At 45.7% G+C, this 22925-nt stretch overlaps 1 protein-coding gene across 1 annotated transcript in view; it reads left to right on the top strand.

The window, feature by feature from the left end:
* Nucleotides 1-22925, top strand: part of bmpr1ba (bone morphogenetic protein receptor, type IBa) — a 342233-nt gene that overhangs the window by 89093 nt on the left and 230215 nt on the right. The window contains exon 2 of the mRNA XM_069925682.1: nucleotides 816-934. The gene's annotated coding sequence lies outside the window, so the exon portion shown is untranslated. The remainder of the gene's footprint in view (nucleotides 1-815; nucleotides 935-22925) is intronic.

Below are 22925 nucleotides of genomic sequence, written 5' to 3'. Positions count from 1 at the left end.
GGTGAGTTTTCCCAGAAAGTCGTTTGCTGCTCCTCTGTGTCTGCACTTTGTTTCTGCACTGTATAATTCTATGACCCCTGTGAGAAAAAAAATTCTGCATATCTCAGTCATTGACTAATCTTTGCATATCAGCATAAAAAGTTGAATTTAGCCTCTTCATTCGCAGTTCCAACCTACTCACTCTTTCAAACAATCCCTACATTTGTATTATTTGACGAAAGGGATTTGGTTATGCATTCTTGGCTTTTACACTTTACAACCGCAGCTTGGGGACAGCATGCCTAGAATCTTTCCATGCACCGGGCTCTCAAAGTATATTGTCTACTTCTCTTTAACAGCAGAAACACAAAAGGGTCAGTGAAAGGAGGTGGTCAGGAGAGACTTTACCATGGGTGCTCCCCTGACGGATATACCAATGAACATGTCAGACCAGCTGTGCAAATATTCTGCTCGCTCTCTCTCTCTCTCTCTCTCTCTCTCTCTCTCTCTCTCTCTCTCTCTCTCTCTCTCTCTCTCTCTCTCTCTCTCTCTCTCTCTCTCTCTTTCTTTTGAACCTGGCAGGGAGGTAATATTTATAGGTTCACATGGCTGATATGTATAGTTCTGTGCTTACAGCTGAGCAGCTAAGCACTCAGGCAGTTTTCCATGCTGACAACATGGTGTACAATAACAGAGACCTGTACCATGTGCTGGGTAGCAAGTGTTGGCAGGGTCAATATTTATAGATCTATACACAGCAGTAAACGTCAAGAGAGCTGCACACTGTCTTCTACTGATGCATGTTCATGTTTTAATTCAATGTCCTTCTCCCTCAGAGTTCTGAATGATTGCAGTAGTTTGGCTTCCCTTTTCTAAATAACTGGATCGGAGAATTTCAGAGAAACGCTGACTGGAGGACAAGAGTTTTAGAGTGAGCGACCAACATAGTTTGCAGGTAAGCTTTTAACTTCCTCCAGTACTGAAACCCTTGATTGCAACTTGTCTTCAATAGAAGACTACTTTGAAAGCTCTTAGGTTCTGTGTTCACACCTTGCAAATATTCTCCTCACTGGCACCACTTACTGCACTGCAGTCTTGTTAAAGAAGGGTACATGGTTGCATGGGTGACATAATTCATTTCTAGCCACTGCTGAGGCTATTATAAATCCAGCATTTATTAATTTGGAGGACTTATTAGTTAACAAACTCTTTTTTTATGCTTTAAAAATTCCATTAAAAAGACTCATACCTGTTGCTGTTACTGAAGTTACTGACAAATGTCTGCTCTATTTTTTGGAAGAGTTATGTACAAACCAGAAACCTAGATTCCCATCCTCTTCATATTTTTAGAAGTGATGAAACATGGACCCTAATTGTTGCTCCAGTCCCCCTCCTTACAGCCAAATTATGGAACTGTGATATTTGTACAATTGAACCCTTTCACCTCAAAATCCCTATGCAGTGACAGAGAATGTCTCATTCCATCTAAATATAGTTCATGAAAGCAGCATTGTAGTGCTTTGGAGTGAATAAGGGAGTATCAGTTACAGAGGCAGGTTAGAATGGCCTAAGCCAATTTCCACTTGGATACCATGTTTATGAGATATTGGCATTTCAGATAGGATTGTGGATAAGGCTGTGCCAGGAAATGTGAGGCTTAGCCCGTCAAAGTGTATGGATTTCAAAAACAGATGCAATTAAGCAGTGTCGCTTAATGTTGGAATGTAACGTAATGTGAACATTGGGAAAGATATGGAGTAAATCTGAGTTTGAACTGAGCCTCAGTTGCATCTTCAGAGTTGTAGCTGTTGGCTCCAGTTACATTAAAGCTGTTGGAAAATACACAAGTACTTGGCACTGGGGGATTGAGGTGATGGTGGGAGAATATTTTCACATTTATTATGGACCCTTGTTTCTGTGAGATGTTTGTAAAACCAGGTGATTCTGAGAACTCCATTCAAGTTAGCAGTGCTGCAGGAGAGAGAGGAAGTCAGAACACCAGCTTCTGGTTGTCTAACCAAGCTGAGATGAAAGAAAGTTTTGATTTCTGTCACAGTACTTGAAAAAAAAAAGAGCTGGAGGAGTTCAACAGGTTATACAGCATCCATGGAAGTTGGCTTTTCAGGCCTGAGCCATTCATCAGGAATATCGGAAATCGGACAGATGCCCAAGTAAAAAGGTCAGGAGATGGGGGGTGGGGGGCAGAGAGGAAGGGACAGAGGGAGGAGCACAGGCTGACAGGTAAGAGATAATAGAATAGCACAGCAGAGTGCAGGCCTTTCAGCCCACAATGTTGTCCCAACCTTTAGACCCTGCCTCCTACATAGCCCTCCACTTTAAATTCCTCCATATGCTTGTCTAGTAGTCTGTTGAAATTCACCAATGTACCTGTCTCTACCTCTGACCCATTTAGAGCACTCCACGATGGGTAAAAATAACCTTCCCCTAATATCTCCCTTGAACTTCCCACCCGTTACCTTAAAGCCATGCCCTCTTATATTGAGCAGTGATACCTGGGAAGGAGGCACTGGCTATCCACTCTATCTATTCCTCTTAATATCTTGAATAATTCTATCATGTTACCTCTTATCTTCCTTCTCTGCAAAGAGTGAAATCCTAGCTCCCTTAATCTCTGTTCATAATGTATAATCACCAAACCAGGTATCAACCTGGTAAATCTCCTCTGCAGTCTTTCCACGTCTCTTTTCCTATAATGGGGCAACCAGAACTGGATATAGTACTCCGTGTGGTCTAACCAGAGTCATGTTGAACTGCATCATTACCTTGCGGCTCTTAAACTCAATCCTTCGATTTATGAAAGCTAACATTCCCATAAGCTTTCTTAACTATCCTTTCTACTTGTGAGGCAACTTTCAGGGATCTGTGGACATAGACCCCCCCCCAGATCCCTCTGGTCTTCCACACCACTAAGAATCCTGCCATTAACTTTGTGCTCTGCCTTGGAGTTTGTCCTTCCAAATGTACCACCTCACCCTTCATCTGTCACTCCATCTGTCACTTCTCAGCCAAGCTCTGTATCCTATCAATGTCCCTCTGCAATCTTCTTCAATCCTCTATACTCTCCATAACACCACCAATGTTTGTGTTGTCCGCAAACTTGCCAACCCCTCATCCAAGATGTGAATAAAAATCATGAAATGATTCTTGAGGGACACCACTAGACACAGCCATCCAATCCGAATGTACTCCCTCCACCACAACCCTCTGCTTTCCACAGGCAAGCCAATTCTGAATCCACCTGGCCAAGCTTCCTATGAGTAAGCCTACTGTTACTAACAACCTTTTTCATTTTGTTAGGGACTAAAGGGACTTTGTTAGTACTAACAAAAGAACAGCAATGGAAAATTCACCAGTCAATGGTAAATTCAAAATAGTAGTTTTTATTAGACTATTAACAACATAAAATTTCTTACTTATCTCTAAACTTAACTCTAAATTTAACCCCACTATGCGCAAATATAAATGTGTCTGTGTGTGTGTGTGTGTGTGTGTGTGTGTGTGTGTGTGTGTGTGTGTGTGTGTGTGTGTGTGTGTGTAATAAAGTCCCAACCTCTGAAATTTTAAAACTTCAGCATCATTTTAGTCTTGCTTGAAGGTCTTAAATTTGCAGTTCAGAAGTAATTATATTGCGCTTTTAAATGTCATACCTTCAAGCCTCTTTAAACTAACAATTCTTTTGATGTTGTCCTTCAGAGAGATTCTTCAAACAGAAGTGACCATTTTCTGGGCCACAAATGTATCTCCTGTGAATAGGATAAAACAATTCCTGTCTTTCCAGAGGGTCAAATCTTCTTCTTTTGAATGAAGACTTTGAAATCTATTTTCCAAGTGATGAAACTACCCTCTTTATCTTAAAGAGGTAGTCAGAAGTAGCCTTCTCTTTTGAAACCCACTTATTCTGTATCCCCCTTTTATAAAACATAAGCAGCTTTCTCCCTCTGCAGGAGATATTGCTACTGGTCAGTCCTGTCTGAGCAAGATGGTGAATTTTAACCTTCAACTCAAGATTAATCATAGCACATTTTTCACCCTACCATGTCTTTTTCTTCTTCTTTTTTTTTCTTTGGCTTGGCTTCGCGGACGAAGATTTATGGAGGGGGTAAAAAAGTCCACGTCAGCTGCAGGCTCGTTTGTGGCTGACCAGTCCGATGCGGGACAGGCAGACACGATTGCAGCGGTTGCAAGGGAAAATTGGTTGGTTGGGGTTGGGTGTTGGGTTTTTCCTCCTTTGCCTTTTGTCAGTGAGGTGGGCTCTGCGGTCTTCTTCAAAGGAGGCTGCTGCCCGCCAAACTGTGAGGCGCCAAGATGCACGGTTTGAGGCGTTATCAGCCCACTGGCGGTGGTCAATGTGGCAGGCACCAAGAGATTTCTTTAGGCAGTCCTTGTACCTTTTCTTTGGTGCACCTCTGTCACGGTGGCCAGTGGAGAGCTCGCCATATAATACGATCTTGGGAAGGCGATGGTCCTCCATTCTGGAGACGTGACCCATCCAGCGCAGCTGGATCTTCAGCAGCGTGGACTCGATGCTGTCGACCTCTGCCATCTCGAGTACCTCGACGTTAGGGGTGTGAGCGCTCCAATGGATGTTGAGGATGGAGCGGAGACAACGCTGGTGGAAGCGTTCTAGGAGCCGTAGGTGGTGCCGGTAGAGGACCCATGATTCGGAGCCGAACAGGAGTGTGGGTATGACAACGGCTCTGTATACGCTTATCTTTGTGAGGTTTTTCAGTTGGTTGTTTTTCCAGACTCTTTTGTGTAGTCTTCCAAAGGCGCTATTTGCCTTGGCGAGTCTGTTGTCTATCTCATTGTCGATCCTTGCATCTGATGAAATGGTGCAGCCGAGATAGGTAAACTGGTTGACCGTTTTGAGTTTTGTGTGCCCGATGGAGATGTGGGGGGGCTGGTAGTCATGGTGGGGAGCTGGCTGATGGAGGACCTCAGTTTTCTTCAGGCTGACTTCCAGGCCAAACATTTTGGCAGTTTCCGCAAAGCAGGACGTCAAGCGCTGAAGAGCTGGCTCTGAATGGGCAACTAAAGCGGCATCATCTGCAAAGAGTAGTTCACGGACAAGTTTCTCTTGTGTCTTGGTGTGAGCTTGCAGGCGCCTCAGATTGAAGAGACTGCCATCCGTGCGGTACCGGATGTAAACAGCGTCTTCATTGTTGGGGTCTTTCATGGCTTGGTTCAGCATCATGCTGAAGAAGATTGAAAAGAGGGTTGGTGCGAGAACACAGCCTTGCTTCACGCCATTGTTAATGGAGAAGGGTTCAGAGAGCTCATTGCTGTATCTGACCCGACCTTGTTGGTTTTCGTGCAGTTGGATAATCATGTTGAGGAACTTTGGGGGACATCCGATGCGCTCTAGTATTTGCCAAAGCCCTTTCCTGCTCACGGTGTCGAAGGCTTTGGTGAGGTCAACAAAGGTGATGTAGAGTCCTTTGTTTTGTTCTCTGCACTTTTCTTGGAGCTGTCTGAGGGCAAAGACCATGTCAGTGGTTCCTCTGTTTGCGCGAAAGCCGCACTGTGATTCTGGGAGAATATTCTCAGCGACACTAGGTATTATTCTATTTAGTAGAATCCTAGCGAAGATTTTGCCTGCAATGGAGAGCAACGTGATTCCCCTGTAGTTTGAGCAGTCTGATTTCTCGCCTTTGTTTTTGTACAGGGTGATGATGGTGGCATCACGAAGATCCTGAGGCAGTTTACCTTGGTCCCAACAAAGCTTGAAAAACTCATGCAGTTTGGCATGCAGAGTTTTGCCGCCAGCCTTCCTTCAAATGCCTTACTAAAATCCATATCGACCACATCCACTGCACTATTCCCCTCAAAGATCTCTATCAGGCTTGTGAGAAAAGATCTGTACTGCACAAAGTCACACTGACTGTCCCTGATCAGACCATGATTCTCTAAATGCTCATAAATCCTGTCACTAAGAATCCTTTCCAACAGCTTGCCCACCACAGGGTGTAAAGCTCACTTGTCTATAATTACCTTGACTTTCCCAGCTACCTTTTTTGAACAAGGGGACATAATTTGCTGCCCTCCATTCCTCCGGTACCATTCCCTTGGATAATGAGGATACAAAGATCCCAGCCAGAGGTTCAGCAATTTCCTCCCTTGCCTCATGGAGCAGCCTGATGAATATTCCGTCAGGCCCAGAGGAGTTATCTGCCTGAATGCATTTTAACTGCTCCCAAACATTCTTTCTCTTAATATTAACATGCTCTAGAACATTTACCCCCCTCACCCCCCCCCCCCCCCCCGCCCCACCACCATATTGTCCTCACCATCATCATTGGTGAATACTGAAGAGAAGAACACATTAAGACCTCACCCACTTCCACAGCATCCAGGTACATCTTCCCATCTTAATCTCTACTCAGTCCAATCTTAGCTCCTGCCATCCTTCTGTTCTTCACATTAGTGAAGAATGCCTTGGAGATTTCCTTAACCCAACTCACCAAGGCATTCTCATGTCACCTTCTTGCTCTCCTCTCTTAGGGTCCTTTCTTGCTATCTCATATTCCTCAAGAGACCTATCTGATCTTTGATGCCGAAACCTAATGTATACTGCCCTCTTCCACCTGACTAAATTTTCCACCTCGCTTGTCAACCATCACCCAACCATTCCTTCTCTGCCTCATCAGGAAAAATTTTATCTCCAACATCCTGCAAGAGATCCCTTAACATTGACCACATCTCTATAATACATCTCCCTGCAAAAATGTCATCCAAATTTATACCTGCAAGTTCAAGTCAAATAGCCTCATACTTTGCCCTTTCCCATTAAATATTTTCCTGTCCTCTCTGACTCTATCCTCATCCATGACATTGCTAAAGGCCAGGGAGCATTGGTCATTGTTCCCCAAATGTTCACCAACTGAGAGATCTGTGACCTGACCTGGTCACTGCTCCCCACCTGTAGAGTCTCTCTCAACGCTCCCCATCTGTTGCATCTATCTCAAAGCACCCCATCAGTAAAGTCTCTCTCACCGCTCCCCATCTGTAGCATCTCTCTCACCATTCCCCATCTGTGGAGACTCTCCCACCGTACCCCAAGTGTAGAGCATCTCTCACTGCTCCCCAACCGTAGAGTCTCCTAACTTCCCCAACTGTAGAGTTTCTCTCACCGCTCTCCATCTGTAGAGTCTCTCTCACCATCTCCATCTGCAGAGTCTCTCTCACTGTCCCCATCTGTAGAGTGTCTCTGACCACTCCCCATCAGTAGCATCTCTCCCAACCCTCGCCATCTGTAGAGACCTTCTCACCACTTCCCATCTGTATAGTCTCTCTCACCGCGCCCTATCTGTAGAGTTTCTCACACTGTTCCCCATCTGTAGTCTCTCTCACCGCTCCCCATCTGTAGCGACTCTCTCACCGCACCCCATCTGTAGCATCTCTCTCACTTCTCCCCATCTATAGTGTATCTCTCACCACACTCTATCTGTAGTGACTCTCTCACTGCTCCTCATCTGTTGTGTCTCTCTCACCGCTCCCCATCTGTAGTGACTCTCTTACCGCACCCCATCTGTAGCATCTCTCTCACTTCTCCCCATCTATAGTGTATCTCTCACCACACTCTATCTGTAGTGACTCTCTCACTGCTCCTCATCTGTCGTGTCTCTCTCACCGCTCCCCATCTGTAGCGTCTCTCTAACCCTCTCCATCTGTAGCATCTCTCTCACTGCTCCCCATCTGTAATTTCTCTCACTGCTTGCCATCTGGAGTCTCTCTCAGAGCTCCCCATCTGTACAGTCTCTCTAACCACTCCCCATCTGTAGAGTCCCACTCAACGCTCCCAATCTGTAACATTCTCTCACATTGCTCCCCATCTCTAGAGTCTCTCCCACTGCTCCCCATCTTTAACAGTCTCCCTCACCACTTCCCATCTGTAGATTCTCTCTCACCACTCGCCAACTGTAGAGTCTTTCTCACTGCTCGCCATCTGTAGAGTCTCTCTCAGCGTCCCTATCTGTAGAGTCTTTCTCACCATCGCCATTTGTAGCATCTCTCTCACCATTACCCATCTGTAGAGGCACTCAGACCACTCCACATCTGTAGTGTCTCTCAAACCACACCCCGTCTGTTCTCTTCTAACTGCTCCCCATCTGTAGTCTCTCTCATTGCTCCCTATCTGTAGAATCTTTCTCACCATCGCCATTTGTAGCATCTCTCTCACCACTCAACATCTATGGAGACTCTCAGACCGCTCCACATCTGTAGTGTCTCTCACTGCTCCGCATCTGTAGAGTCACTCACCAGTCCCCTTCTGTAGAATCTCTCTCACAGACCCCATCTGTAGCATCTGTTTCAACCCTCCCCATCTGTAGAGTCTCACTCACCGCTCCCTCTCTGTAACAGTCTCTCTAACTGCTCCCCATCTGTAAGAGTCTTTTTCACTGCTCCGCATCTGTAGCGTCTCTCTCACCGCTCTCCATCTATAGAGTCTCTCTCACAGCTCTCCATCTAGAGTCTCTCTCAAAGCTCCCCATGTGTAGAGTCTCTCTCTCACCGCACCCCATCTGTAGTGTCCCTCCCACTGCATCCCATCTGTAGAGTCTCTCTCACTACTCCCTATCAGTAACAGTCTCTCTAACTGCTCCCCATCTCAAGATTCTCTGTCACCGCTCCCCATGTATGAGAGGTTCTCTCACCACTCCCCATCTATAGTGTCTCTGTCACCGCTCCCCATCTGTAGAATCTCTCTCACCGCTCCCTATCTGTAACAGTCTCTCTAACTGTTCTCCATCTCGAGTTTCTCTCTCACCGCTCCCCATGTATGAGAGTTACTCTCACCACTCCCCATCTATAGCGTCTCTGTCACCGTTTCCCATCTGTAAGAGTCTCTCTCACTGCTTCCCATTTATAGAATCTCTCTCAGAGCTCCACATCTGTGCAGTCTCACTCACTGCTCCCCCTCTGTAGAGTCTCTCACCACTCCCCATCTATAGAGTCTCTCTCAATGCTCCCCATCTATAACAGTCTCCCTCACTGCTCCCCATCTGTAGAGTCTGTCTCACCGCTCACCATCTGTTGAGTCTCTCTCATCGCTCCCCTTCTGTAGCGTCTCTTTCACCGCTACCCATCTGTAGAGCCTCTCTCACCGCTCCCAATTGTAGAATCACCTAACTGCTCCATAACCGTAGAGTTTCTCTCACTGTCCCCATCTGTCGAGTCTCTCTCACCGTCCCCATCTGTCGAGTCTCTCTCACTGTCCCCATCTGTACCGTCTCTCTCACCGCTCCCCATCTGTATAGTCTCTCACCGCTTCCCATCTGTAGTCTCCTCACTGCTCCCCATCTGTAGTCTCCTCACTGCTCCCCATCTGTAGTCTCTCTCACTGCTCGCCATCTGAAGTCTCTCTCAGAGCTCTCCACATGTAGCGTCTTTCTCACCGCACCCCATCTATAGAGTCTCTCTCACCGTCCCCATCTGTCGAGTCTCTCTCACTGTCCCCATCTGTACCGTCTCTCTCACCGCTCCCCATCTGTATAGTCTCTCACCGCTTCCCATCTGTAGTCTCCTCACCGCTTCCCATCTGTAGTCTCCTCACTGCTCCCCATCTGTAGTCTCTCTCACTGCTCGCCATCTGAAGTCTCTCTCAGAGCTCTCCACATGTAGCGTCTTTCTCACCGCACCCCATCTATAGAGCCTCTCTCACCGCTCCCCAATCGTAGAATCACCTAACTGTTCCATAACTGTAGAGTTTCTCTCACCGTCCCCATCTGTCGAGTCTCTCTCACCGTCCCCATTTGTAGCGTCTCTCTCACTGCTCCCCATCTGTATAGTCTCTCTCACCACCTCCCATCTGTAGAGTCTCTCTCACCGCTCCCATCTGTAGTCTCCTCACTGCTCCCCATCTGTTGAGTCTCTCTCAGTGCTCCCCATCTCTGGAGTCTCTCTCACCACACCCCATCTGTAGCGCCTCCCTCACCACTCCCTATCTCTAACAGTCTCTCTAACTGTTCCCCATCTCATGTTTCTCTCTCACCACTCCCCATGTATGAGAGTCACTCTCACCACTCCCCATCTATAGCGTCTCTGTTACTGCTTCGCATCTGTAAGAGTCTCTCTCACCGCTCCCCATCTGTAGTGTCTCTCTCACCGCTCTTTATCTGTAACAGTCTCTCTAACAGTTCCCCATCTCATGTTTCTCTCTCACCACTCCCCATTTATGAGAGTCACTCTCACTACTCCCTATCTATAGCGTCTCCATTACCGCTTCGCATCTGTAAGAGTCTCTCTCACTGTTCCCCATCTGTAGCATCTCTGTCACCTCTCCCCTTCTGTATCATCTCTCTCACTGCTCTCCATCTATAGAGTCTCTCTCACCGCTCCCCATCTGTAGTCTGACCACCGCTCCCCATCTGTAATATCTCTCTCACAGCTCCCCATCTGTAGCGTCTCTCTCACCGCACCCCATCTGTATGTCTCTCTCACCTCTCCCCATCTGTAACAGTCTCTCTCACCGCTCCCCATCTGTAGAGACTCTCTCACCGCTTCCCATCCGTAGAGTCTCTCTCACTGCTCCCCACCTGTAGGGTTTCCCTCACCGTCCCCATCTGTAGAGTCTCTCTCACCACTCCCCTTCTGTAGCATCCCTCTCACTGCTCCCCATCCATAGAGACTCTCTCACCACACCCTATCTGTAACAGTCTCTCTCACTGCTCCCCATCTCTTGAGTCTCTCTCATTGCTCCCCATGTGTGAGATTCTCTCTCCCCACTCCCCATCACTAGGTTCTCTCTCAATGCTCCCCATCTGTAGCATCTCTTACACCACTCCCCGTCTGCAGCATCCAACTCACCGCATCCCATCTGTAGCATCCCTCCCACTGCATCCCAACTGTAGAGTCTCTCTCACTAATCCCTATCTGTAACAGTCTCTCTAACTGCTCCCCATCTCGAGATTCACTGTCACCGCTCCCCATGTATGAGAGTCTCTCTCACCACTCCCCATCTGCAGTCCCTCACACTGCTCCCCATCTGTAGTCCTTCTCACTGCTCCCCATCTGTTGAGTGTCTCTCACACCACCCCATCTGTAGCGTCTCTCTCACCGCTCCCCATGTATGAGAGTCACTCTAACCACTCTCCATCTGTGGCGTCTTTGTCACCGTTCCCCATCTGTAAGAGTCTCTCTCACTGCTCCCCTTCTGTAGCGTCTCTCTCACCTCTCCCCATCTGTAGAGCCTCTCTCACCGTCCCCATCTGTCGAGTTTCTCTCACTGTCCCCATCTGTAGCATCTCTCTCACAGCTCCCCTTCTGTAGTCTCTCTCACCACTCCCCTTCTGTAGAATCTCTCTCACTGACCCCATCTGTAGTGTCTTTCAATCCTCCCCATCTGTAGTCTCACTCACCGCTCCCTCTCTGTAACAATCTCTCTCACCGCTCCCCATCTGTAAGAGTCTCTCTCACTGCTCCCCATCTGTAGCGTCTCTCTCACCGCTCCCCATCTGTAACATCTCACTGCTCTCCATCCATAGTGTTTCTCTCAAAGCTCCCCATCTGTAGCGTCTCTCTCACCGCGCTCCATCTGTAGCGTCCCACTCTCTGCTCCCTATCCGTAGAGTCTCTCTTACTGTGTCCTATCTGAAACAGTCTCTCTCACTGCTCCCCATCTCGAGAGTCTCTGTCATTGCTCACCATGTGTGAGAGTCTCTCTCAATGCTCCCCATCTGTAACAGTCTCTCACATTGCTCCCCATCTCTAGATTCGCTCTCACCGTTATCCATCTGTAGTGTCTCTCTCACCGCTCACCTTCTGTAGTCTCTCTCACCGCTCCCCTTCTGTAGAATCTCTCTCACTGACCCCATCTGTAGCGTCTCTTTCAACCCTCCCCATCTGTATTCTCACTCACCGCTCCCTCTCTGTAACAGTCTCTCTAACTGCTCCCCATCTGTAAGAGTCTCTCTCACTGCTCCCCATCTGTAGCGTCTCTCTCACCGCTCCCTATCTGTAGCATCTCTCTCACAGCTCCCCTTCTGTAGTCTCTCTCACCACTCCCCTTCTGTAGAATCTCTCTCACTGACCCCATCTGTAGTGTCTTTCAATCCTCCCCATCTGTAGTCTCACTCACCGCTCCCTCTCTGTAACAATCTCTCTCACCGCTCCCCATCTGTAAGAGTCTCTCTCACTGCTCCCCATCTGTAGCGTCTCTCTCACCGCTCCCCATCTGTAACATCTCACTGCTCTCCATCCATAGTGTTTCTCTCAAAGCTCCCCATCTGTAGCGTCTCTCTCACCGCGCTCCATCTGTAGCGTCCCACTCTCTGCTCCCTATCCGTAGAGTCTCTCTTACTGTGTCCTATCTGAAACAGTCTCTCTCACTGCTCCCCATCTCGAGAGTCTCTGACATTGCTCACCATGTGTGAGAGTCTCTCTCAATGCTCCCCATCTGTAACAGTCTCTCACATTGCTCCCCATCTCTAGATTCGCTCTCACCGTTATCCATCTGTAGAGTCTCTCTCACCGCTCACCTTCTGTAGAGTCTCTCTCACCGCTCCCCTTCTGTAGAATCTCTCTCACTGACCCCATCTGTAGCGTCTCTTTCAACCCTCCCCATCTGTATTCTCACTCACCGCTCCCTCTCTGTAACAGTCTCTCTAACTGCTCCCCATCTGTAAGAGTCTCTCTCACTGCTCCCCATCTGTAGCGTCTCTCTCACCGCTCCCTATCTGTAGCATCTCTCTCACTGCTCTCCATCCATAGAGTCTCTCTCAAAGCTCCCCATCTGTAGCATCTCTCTCGCCGCGCTCCATCTGTAGCGTCCCACTCTCTGCTCCCCATCTGTAGAATCTCTCTCACTGACCCCATCTGTAGTGTCTCTTTCAACCCTCCCCATCTGTAGTCTCACTCACCTCTCCCTCTCTGTAACAGTCTCTCTCACCGCTCCCCATCTGTAAGAGTCTCTCTCACCGCTCCCCATCTGTAACATCTCACTGCTCTCCATCCATAGAGTTTCTCTCAAAGCTCCCCATCTGTAGCGTCTCTCTCACCGCGCTCCATCTGTAGCTTCCCACTCTCTGCTCCTTATCCGTAGAGTCTCTCTTACTGTGTCCTATCTGAAACAGTCTCTCTCACTGCTCCCCATCTCAAGAGTCTCTGTCACTGCTCACCATGTGTGAGAGTCTCTCTCAATGCTCCCCATCTGTAACAGTCTCTCACATTGCTCCCCATCTCTAGATTTGCTCTCACCGTTATCCATCTGTAGAGTCTCTCTCACCACTCACCTTCTGTAGAGTCTCTCTCACCACTCCCCTTCTGTAGAATCTCTCTCACTGACCCCATCTGTAGATATTCTCTCATCGCTCCACATCTGCAGCGAGTCTCTCACACCGCTCCACATCTGTAACAGACTCTATCACTGCTCCCCATCTTCAATCCCTGCTGATCTCAAATTCAAAACTTCTTGACCTGCTATGGTTCTCCAGCTTTGTCTTTTTACATTTTACCTGGAAAAGTCACCATTCATGTCATCTGTTTGGAACTGCCTAGATTGAATATAAGATTGTGTTTCTCTAATATGCAGGTAAACTTGGTTCATCAGTGCATGAGGTCATGAACAGTCATTGTCAGGGTGGCAACAGGACATTGAATTGAAATGGTTAGCCATTGGAAAATAAGTTTGTTTTGAGCATGCTGTGTATTACTTCCAATACTGCTGAGACTTTGTTCTCAGATCTCAGACTCTGCGGGTGGGAAGATATGGCAAGAGTGGACTATTAGTTGAAGGTCCTGGAATGACCTTTTGCTGATTAGTTTCTCCTTGTTTCAATCAAAGGTATGGGTGTAAAATCCTGGGCTGCTCTATCACAACTGATGCTGTATGCCTAACTCTCAGATTTGGTGTGAGGACAAATGGTGAGACGCTGTGTGATGTGTTGGCATGGTTAAGTGTGACAGAATAACAGTGATGTGGGTTCAATCCAGATTTTGGATGCTATTCCTGTGGTGTTTGCAGTTTCTCTCTCTGACTGTGGGTATCCCTCAGGTTTCCAGTTTGGTGGGTTAATTGGTGATGATCAGTTGCCCCTTGTTTATAGCTGAGTGATGAAATCTGGGGGGAGTTGGTGGGCATGTAAGAGAAAACAAGGCACAGGGAATTAGGGAATGGTACTATAGGGATTGCTCTGAGAACTGGATAGACTTGATTGGTTGAATGTTCTCTATCATGGAGCTTTAGAGCACTGGGAATAAAGAAAACAAGTTACTTTCATTTTAATTTGCTGATAGGATGGGGAGTGATGGATAGGGCAAAGGTAATATGGGATGACAATTGCCATGGTGATAAGCCATTGGCTAATTGGTCAAAAAGGGCACTTGGAGAGAAAATAAACAGACATGTAAAAGCCATAAAATGAAGGAGGGGTGTGCAAGAAATGCTCAAAACATCATGCAGTGACAGAGTAGAGTGAAAACTGGAGTTAATATTATGGATGCATAACCTTCAGGATTTACTCAGTTAATAGCAGGGCACTGGAGAGTGCAATGCAGTGGTTGTCAACCTTTCTCTTTCCACTTACATGTTACTTTAAGTTATCCCTATGCCATCGGTGTTCTGTGATAAGTAAGGGATTGCTTAAGGTGGGATGTGAGTGTAAAGGAAAGGCTGAGAACCACTGCTCTAGACTCAATTATTACTGAAATATTTTGCTTGAGAAAAATTGTCATTGGCCCATTTCCTTGAGAGTTATGAATCTGCACATAACGAGTCAATTAGGTATGATTAAAATAGAGGTTTTCAAACTTTTTCTTTCTACCCACATACCACCATAAGCAATCCCTTACTAATCACAGAGCACCTATGGCATTGGGAATACTTAAAGTGGTCTGTGAATGGAAAGAAAAAGGTTGAGAACCATTGGTGCAGTGGAACAGAGAGATCAAAGTGTACAGATACATTCCATGAAAGTCATGAAATGTAGATAGTGTAGTGAAAACATTATTTGGGATGCTGGCCTTTGTCAGACAGAACATTGACACTACAGGGGAAGGGACATCATATGACAACTGTACAAGACATTAAGATGCACTTGGAGTTTGTGTGCAATTGTACTGAACCAATTGCCCAATGACCTGATGATTTTCTTGTGATAGAGTGCTAGTGATCCTCCAGACCACTAGAGGGAGGCAGAGACTAGTTTGTTGTAGCTCTGTTAGATTCAAGATGGATGCCTCCACACAGTTTTGAATTTGTTCAATAGCTAATAAAGGATAGTTGTTTTAAAAGAACCCAAGTTACACAAAAAGGAACATCCTACACATACATCAGGCCCTTCAGCCTTTCTAGTCTGCACCAAACTATTATTCTGTCTCCTCCCACATATCTGAACCCAATCTATAGGCAACCATACCTATCCATCCATGTTCCTGTCCAAATTTGAAAATTGAGCTTGCATTTCCCACTTCAGCTGGCAGCTCATTCCACACTCCTGCCACTCTCTATGTGAAGAAGTTCCCTCTATTATCCCCCCATAAATTTGTTCCTTTCACCCTTAACCCATGACCTCTTGTTTGTATCTCACCATTCCTCAGTGAAAATTGCCCCTCACAATTTTGTATACCTCTATCAAATCTCTCCTCATTCTTATACGTTCCAGGGAATAAAGTTCTCACCTATTTAACCTTTCCCTGTAACTCAGTTCCTGAAGTCCAAGCAACATCTTAGTAAATCTTCTATTCCTCACTAATGTCTTTTACAAATTTACTATAACATCCCATCTCCTGTATTCAATACTTGACTTATGAACACCAGAATGCAAAAAAAAAACACTCTTGATAACCCCATCTACCTGTGACACCACTTCCAGGGAATTATGTATCTCTATTCCCAGATCCCTCTGTTCCACTGCACTCCTCAGTGACCTACCATTTATATGTATATCCTAGCTTGGTTTGTCCTTCCAAAATGCAACACTTTGCACTTGTCTGCATTAAATTCCACCTGCTATTTTTTAGCCCATTTTTCCAACTAGTCGAGATCCTTCTACAAGCTTTGAAAACATTCCTTGCTGCCATAACACCTCCAAACTTAGTGTCATCTGCAAATTTATTGATCCAATGTACCACATTATCATTCAGATCATTCATATAGATGGAAAACAACACTGATCCCTAAGGCACACAACTAGTAACAAGCCTTCTGTCTGAGAACCAATCATCCACTACCACTTTTAGGCTTCTCCCCTATAGTTAATGTCCACAACATTAATACCTAGCATCTGAACTTTCCTGACTGAACTCCCATGTGGAATCTTGACAAAGACCTTACTAAAGTCCATGTGGACAACATCCACAACCTTTCCTTCATCAACTTTCCTGGTAACCTCTCAGAAAACTCCCAAAATTGGTTAAATACAACCCACTATGCACAAAGCCATGTTGACTATCTGTAATCAGTCCCTGGCTATCCAAATACTTGTATATCCAATCTCTTAGGATGCCTTCAAATAATTTACCTACAACTGTTCCCCGGCTCAGCAACCTATAATTTCCTGCTTTACTATCGGAGCCATTTTTAAACAATGGAATAACAGGAGCTACCATCTAATACTCTGGCACCTCACACTTGGGTAAGGACATTTTAAATATTTCTACCAAGGCCACTGCAATTTCTACACTAGCCTGCCTCAAGGACTGGGGTAATATCTTGTCAGGCCCAAGGGATTTATCCACCCTTATTTGCTTTAAGACAGAAAACACCTATAACTCTTTCATATGTATAAATTCCATGACCTCACTGCTTGTTTTCTTTATTTCCTTTGTGCCTGTGCCAATCGCATGAGTAAATCCTGATGAAATGAAATAATAATTAAGATTCCCCATCTCTTCTAGCTCTATACATAGATGACCACTCTAATCTTCAAGGGGACCAAATTTGTCCATTATTATACTTTTGCTCTTAATATAACCCCTAAGAATCTTAATAGAACCCCTAAGGATTATCCTTCACATTGTCTGCCACAGCAACCTCACTTCTTCTTTTAGCCCTCTGGATTTCCTTCTTAAGTTTTTTAAAAACTTTTTTTACTCTTTAAGTACCTTATTTTCCCCTATTTGCCTATATCTGCAATACACCTGTCTCTTCTTCTTAACCTGATGTCTTGGATAAACTTATACCTCTCATTTTGTTCATTTTAGATTGGTCACAGTGTTTGAGCTACCGAAAGAAAATAGACACACACACCGAGAGCAGTTCAGTTTATACAAATGTTTATTACTAATTCAAAAGCTGATTTCACACTACAATATGCAAGCCCTTCCCAACTATACTTATCAACGTTTGGACTGGTCCCAACTGCCGAAGCGAGGCAACGACTGCACACTTGTAGTAGGTTGTCAGGGCGCTGGTAGCAGCTTCTCCACCTCCCCCGACCGGGACGTTGCTCGGACTCTGGCTGTTCTTCCTTCTTGACAAGGAGTGTTCCCACCCTTCGGAGAGTCTAAACTTCAGCAGCAGGACCACAGGCTTATATACCCCAAAAACAATTAATCATGCGCCTCCTCCTTCTAATATTTGTCAGTCAAAATCAAAACTGAACATTATATTCTACAATTTAGAAGATTAATTATTATGGAACCAGGATGTTATGATTTCCTGGTTTATCTTTTAGATCAAAGACTTATTAAAACTTCTCGAGCAAGACAGGTTGTGATCAATTCGTCAATTTCAGAGTGTTGCATTTGACAACTGCTTTCACTGGGCCTCACAGTGGAATTCCATTTCAAAGTGTATCTTCAGATAAGTCCCCATGGCTGAGTTTAATTACATCTGCTCGTTCTGAAAGTAAGGTGACCTGCGTGTGGACCCAGTGTCGTCAGTTCCACATAAGCAAAAAGCATCTGGGTACATGGTTTTAATCCTCCATTACACCTGATCCCCAATATCCCTGGAAAACCCAGCTTCCCTATTCCTGATGGCATTGCCTTTAATCCTGACAGGAACATACAATTTCTGTACTCTCAAAATATCTCCTCTGAAGGCCTTCGTCTGACTGAAAAACATCCTTGCCTAAAAACAGCATCCTAATCTACACTTTCTGGATCCTTTTTCATTTCTTCAAAATTGGCCTTTCTCCAGTTTAGATTCTCAACCCAAGAACCAGACCTATCCTTCTCCATAATCAACTCGAAACTAATGGCATCATTAGTTATAATGTTCCCCTACAATACTTTGATCACCTGTTCTGTCTGGTTCCCTGATAGGAGATCCAGTATTGCACTCTCTCTAGTTGGTACCTCTATATATTGATTCAGAAAACTTTTGTGAACAAATTTGATGAACTCCATGCCATCCAGCCCTTTTACACTATGTCTTGTCTGTCCCCATTAAGCCTGAACTGGTCCTTTTGTCAACAAGTCAGATGAACTGGTGTAAAAGGCTGAAAAAATAAGTGAGCATGAAAAAATAAATACAATATTTCAATATAAAGTGGTTTGTCCTATGATCTGGAGGGGAGGGAATAGCAGTAATGTTTAACATAAGGCAATGAATCACCGTGCAAGTACTACACCACAGGAAGTCATTCCTCAGCTATCAGGTGTTTCATGAGTTCACATAGCATTGTCACCCCCTCCTTCCAGGGGAGTAGGAGGGAAATTATTAACACATTAAATCTTGAAGGAGGAGATTTGCTGCCTCTTTAACTCCTCCCTCTCCTATCACAAGCCGGTTTAAAAGAAAGACTTTTTTTTGGTTAAATGTGCAAATGCAGCTGCCTGAAATCAAAATCTGCTCATGATCTCTCCTGCTGCAAGATGAGGAAATCAAGGATGAAGTAACCTGAAATCAGGGTAAGCTGCTCCTTTATCCATCCTAGCCAAAGGCAGGTGTGGCTCCCATCCAGAGTGGGTTTTCCCAGGAGAAGGATTTCACTTTCAATGGTGGGTGATGTGGCAGAGAGGCCCGAGCTTAGCAGGCATGAGGTGGCCACAGAGAGGTCAACTTGCTGCCCGGAGCAGGGGAGGGCTGTACATGCTGCTCTGCCCTGTTTTTCTTCTGGGTGGTTCCCGCCCCGCCTGGCAGCTTTGCAAGCTCTCAGCTGAGAACCGTAGGAGCTGGCAGAAAGAGCCATTTCCCCGGTTTGACTTGGGTTCTGTTTAAGCAGGACTTGTCTTCATCTCTGCCTACTCACGATGCAGCTACAACCAACAGCTCTGAGTCAGGGGAACCTCAACCTCCATCATCATTTCCCTCAGCAGATCAGCACCCTTCCCTCAAGCTGCTTGGTGCTACGAGAACAAAACAACCATTTGCTGTTTTCCAGTGGAATTTTTAAAACTTTTTTTTACATTATTCACTCAAACATCTGTTTCAAATCTAACTCCAGGATATTCATATTTGATGTACCTAACACATATCCCAGTGTTGCTTTCTATCAATGGCCTCTATGTTGCTTTACATCTAAAGACCTTTTGAGTCTAATGGTTCTGTAAGTTGGCTTGCAGCCTGTTTATTGTTATGCACAACCTTGCTCTGAGAACTTGGTTCTCCTTAAAGGGGCAATGTATTTCCTTGAATTTTTTTCCAAAAACTGCCACCTTTGTGAATGCACAAATTGATTGGATAACAGGAGCTTTGCTCCAGCGCAAAGTACTCGATGGTCAGTGAGGAAGCTTGGTTTTGTTGCGAAACCCCTTACTTGACTGTTTGTGGACTATCGCCGAATGGTGATAGTTCTCTCTTTGTAGAAATGATAGTTTATGTCTCTTGGTGGGAAATGACCTCGGGAACAAAGCTCTCTGTATCATTAACAATTTTGTCACCATGTCTTTAATCCAATTCATCTTATTTACCAGAAGACCTGCTTGTGCCAACTCTTTGTGAGCCCAACTAAACTTCTGTTCACTCCAGAGTTTTGCCTCCTGCACTATTCTCTTCCTTCTCACTATTAGAGTTCAGAAGAACGAGACGGGATCTCATAGCAACCTACAAACTCTCAGGTGACTGGACAGATTAGATGTAGGAAAGATGTTTCTGATGGTACAGGGGGAAATGCTCCATAATTTCTCTCAGGAAATGCTTGCTTCAAAAATGAAGACCAATTCACTGCTATCAGATTCAAAGGGATCTGCCACTTCAAGATCTGTGGAGATGATATCCCCAATAAAATGACAGGAGATGTGGAGTTAATCACTCAAGGGGCACATTAATCCTGCAAGTTGAGTCCCAAAGCAGAGAGGTTGTGTTGAAATTTTATAAAAAACTAGTGAAAACACAATGCTGGAGAAACTCAGCAGGTCCAAGCAGAGTCATTTGTATAGCAAAGATAAAGAGTTTGAGTATGGGAAATGTTGGCAGGTGTCTGAATAAAAGAGTAGGGGGCGAGATGTGATTGCAAAGGCAGGAGGTGATAGGTAAAGAAGGGAGGGAGGGCACAGCAGCGATCAAGGGGAGGAGAGATGGCTACATGAAGGGAGGGAGATGAACTGGAAAAGGGGAAGGGGAGCAGGTTAACAGAAACAAAAAAGTCCATGTTAATGCCGTCTTGCTGGAGAGTGCCCAGACGGAAAATCAGGTGTTGTTCCTCTCATTTGCTGATGGTCTTGGTGGTAATAGTATATAAGCCATGAACAGACATGGGAAGTATGGGAGTGTGACACATAATTGAAATGGTTGGCAACCGGGAGGTCTCAGTCACTGGTGCGGACGGAGTGAAGGTGCTCAGTGAAGCGATCTCCCAATCTGCATCCAGTTTCTCTGATGTAGTGAAGACCACAAAGGGATCACTGGATGCAGTAAATCAGTCCTTTGGATATGGAAGTGAAGTCTTGCTTCACTTGAAAGGCCTGTTTTGGGCCATTCATGGTGAGGGAGGAGGTGTGGGAGCAAGTGTTGCACCTCCTTCAGCCACGTGGGAAGGACCGGGGTGAGGGGGTGGGTGAGATTGGTGGGGAAGGATGAGTGCACAAGGGAGTTACAGAGGGAGCGGTCTCTACAGAAAGCAGAGAGGGGAAGTTGTGCCTGTTAGTGGGATCCTGTTCTAAGTGCCAGAAATTCTGGAAGTTAATATGTTGGATGCAGAGGCTGGTGGGGATTTTCATGGAGGGAGCAGTCCCTACAGAAGGCAGAAAGGGGAGGAGAGGGGAAGATGTGTCTGGTTGTGGGATGTCTGTCCATGGCCATATATACTATCCCACCAAGACCACCCGCAAGTTGGAGGAGCAACACCTGATCTTTCATCTGGGCACTCTGCAGCCAGATGGCATGAACAGTTTCTGCAAACCTGCTCTCCAATTCCCCTTTCCAGATCTCCTCCCCTTTCCCCTCCCTTCAGCCAGCCTCCTTTCCCCCTCCCTTCGCCTTGATCGCTGGTCTCCCCTCCCTCCCTTCTCCATCTATCATCTCCAACCTTTGTCACCACTCCTCCCCCCCCATGGTGTTAATACTATTTGTACATGCATGGCTGGCCCACCCCTTGATGATTGCACCCATGGCTCCTCCCCCCTTGATTCCCCTAATTAAGGCAGCAAAGCCAAAACCCCTCTCCGCAGAACAAACTTTGGTCTCGGGCCAGCAACATGAGACGTGCCTTCTGTTTATGGTAATGAAAGCCTGTCAGTCTGGTAATTTCTAGTGTTTGGAGTTATTGATAGCTCATCACCCCCTACTCTTTTGTTTGGGCAACATTTTTCCATACTGTGATGAAGGACTCAAGCCAGAAACATTGGCTATGTAATTTTACCTTTGCTATATAAAGTGCATTGGTTGACCTGGTGAGTTTCTCCAGCTTTGCACATTTTTACTTCAACCACAGTGTCTACAGATTTTCGTGTTTAACTTTATAAAAGGCAGGTGAGGTCATGACTGTAAAACTGTGCTCGGTTTCATCATCACTTGTGATGCTGTGTGAGGACCTGAGAGTGGGTGGAGAGAAAATTTCCTGGAGTGGATCCACAGGTGTGGGACTGGACTGGAGAAGCTGTGATCTGATAGATGATTAAAGGGGAACCTGTGGACTTAATCAGATTTCCCAACAACATTTGATTTGCTGCCACATCAAAGATGATTACAATGTAGAAAATTGGAGGAGTAGAAGCAGAGGATTCTTCAAGCTTGCTTTGAAGAATCATGGTCATGGCTGATTATCCTAACCCAATCCTCTCTGCTAGCTTTCTCCACATATAGGTCAATCCTTCTAGCCCTAAAAACAATATCAAGCTCTTTCTTTAACGAATTTAACAATTTGCCTGCAACTTTTAGTGGTAGAAAATTTCACAGGATATCCACTCTCTCTTTCTCTCTCTCTCACACACACACACACACACACACACACACACACACACACACACACACACACACACACACACACACACACACACACAATCTCTCTCTCTCTCTCTCTCTCTCTCTCTCTCTCTGAGTGTGTATATATATGTGTGTAAAACTCAGCAGGTCATGCAGCATTCTTTATGCCGAAAAGATAAAGACCAAAGTTTCATGCCTGAGCCTTTGATCAAAACGTGAGCACAAAGCAGCAAAGTGTCTGAATCAAATGGTTGGGGGTGGGGCAGGGTCAGGAGCAGAGGATGCTGCTCATATGGACCTCTATGTTTCTCTTCAGAGAACTAATTGTACTGGAGGCCTGTTGAAGGTTTTATAAAATAAATTAAGAGTCGGGGACTTTAAAGAGATATGCAGAATTATGAGGGGCATAGATAAGGTGATAAATCACAGTCTATTCCCCCAGGGGTTAAAAAAAAGTTTAAAACTCGAGGACATAGATTTAAAGTGAAGAACAATTTAAAGGGGACATATGGAACAGGTTGCCAGAGGAAGTTCTAGACGCAGGTACAATTACAACGTTTAAAATATATTGGACTTCTACTGGCATAGAAAAGGTTTGGAGGGATGTTGCCCAAGTGCAGGCAAATGGGACCATCTCAAATGGATGACATAGTCAGTATGGATAAGTGGGGCTGAAGGG

Source organism: Narcine bancroftii, chromosome 3, assembly GCF_036971445.1.
Source record: "Narcine bancroftii isolate sNarBan1 chromosome 3, sNarBan1.hap1, whole genome shotgun sequence".
Classification (NCBI taxonomy): Eukaryota; Metazoa; Chordata; class Chondrichthyes; order Torpediniformes; family Narcinidae; genus Narcine; species Narcine bancroftii.
Note: the sequence above shows the minus strand (reverse complement) of the source record. Positions and strands in the feature narration are given on the sequence as shown.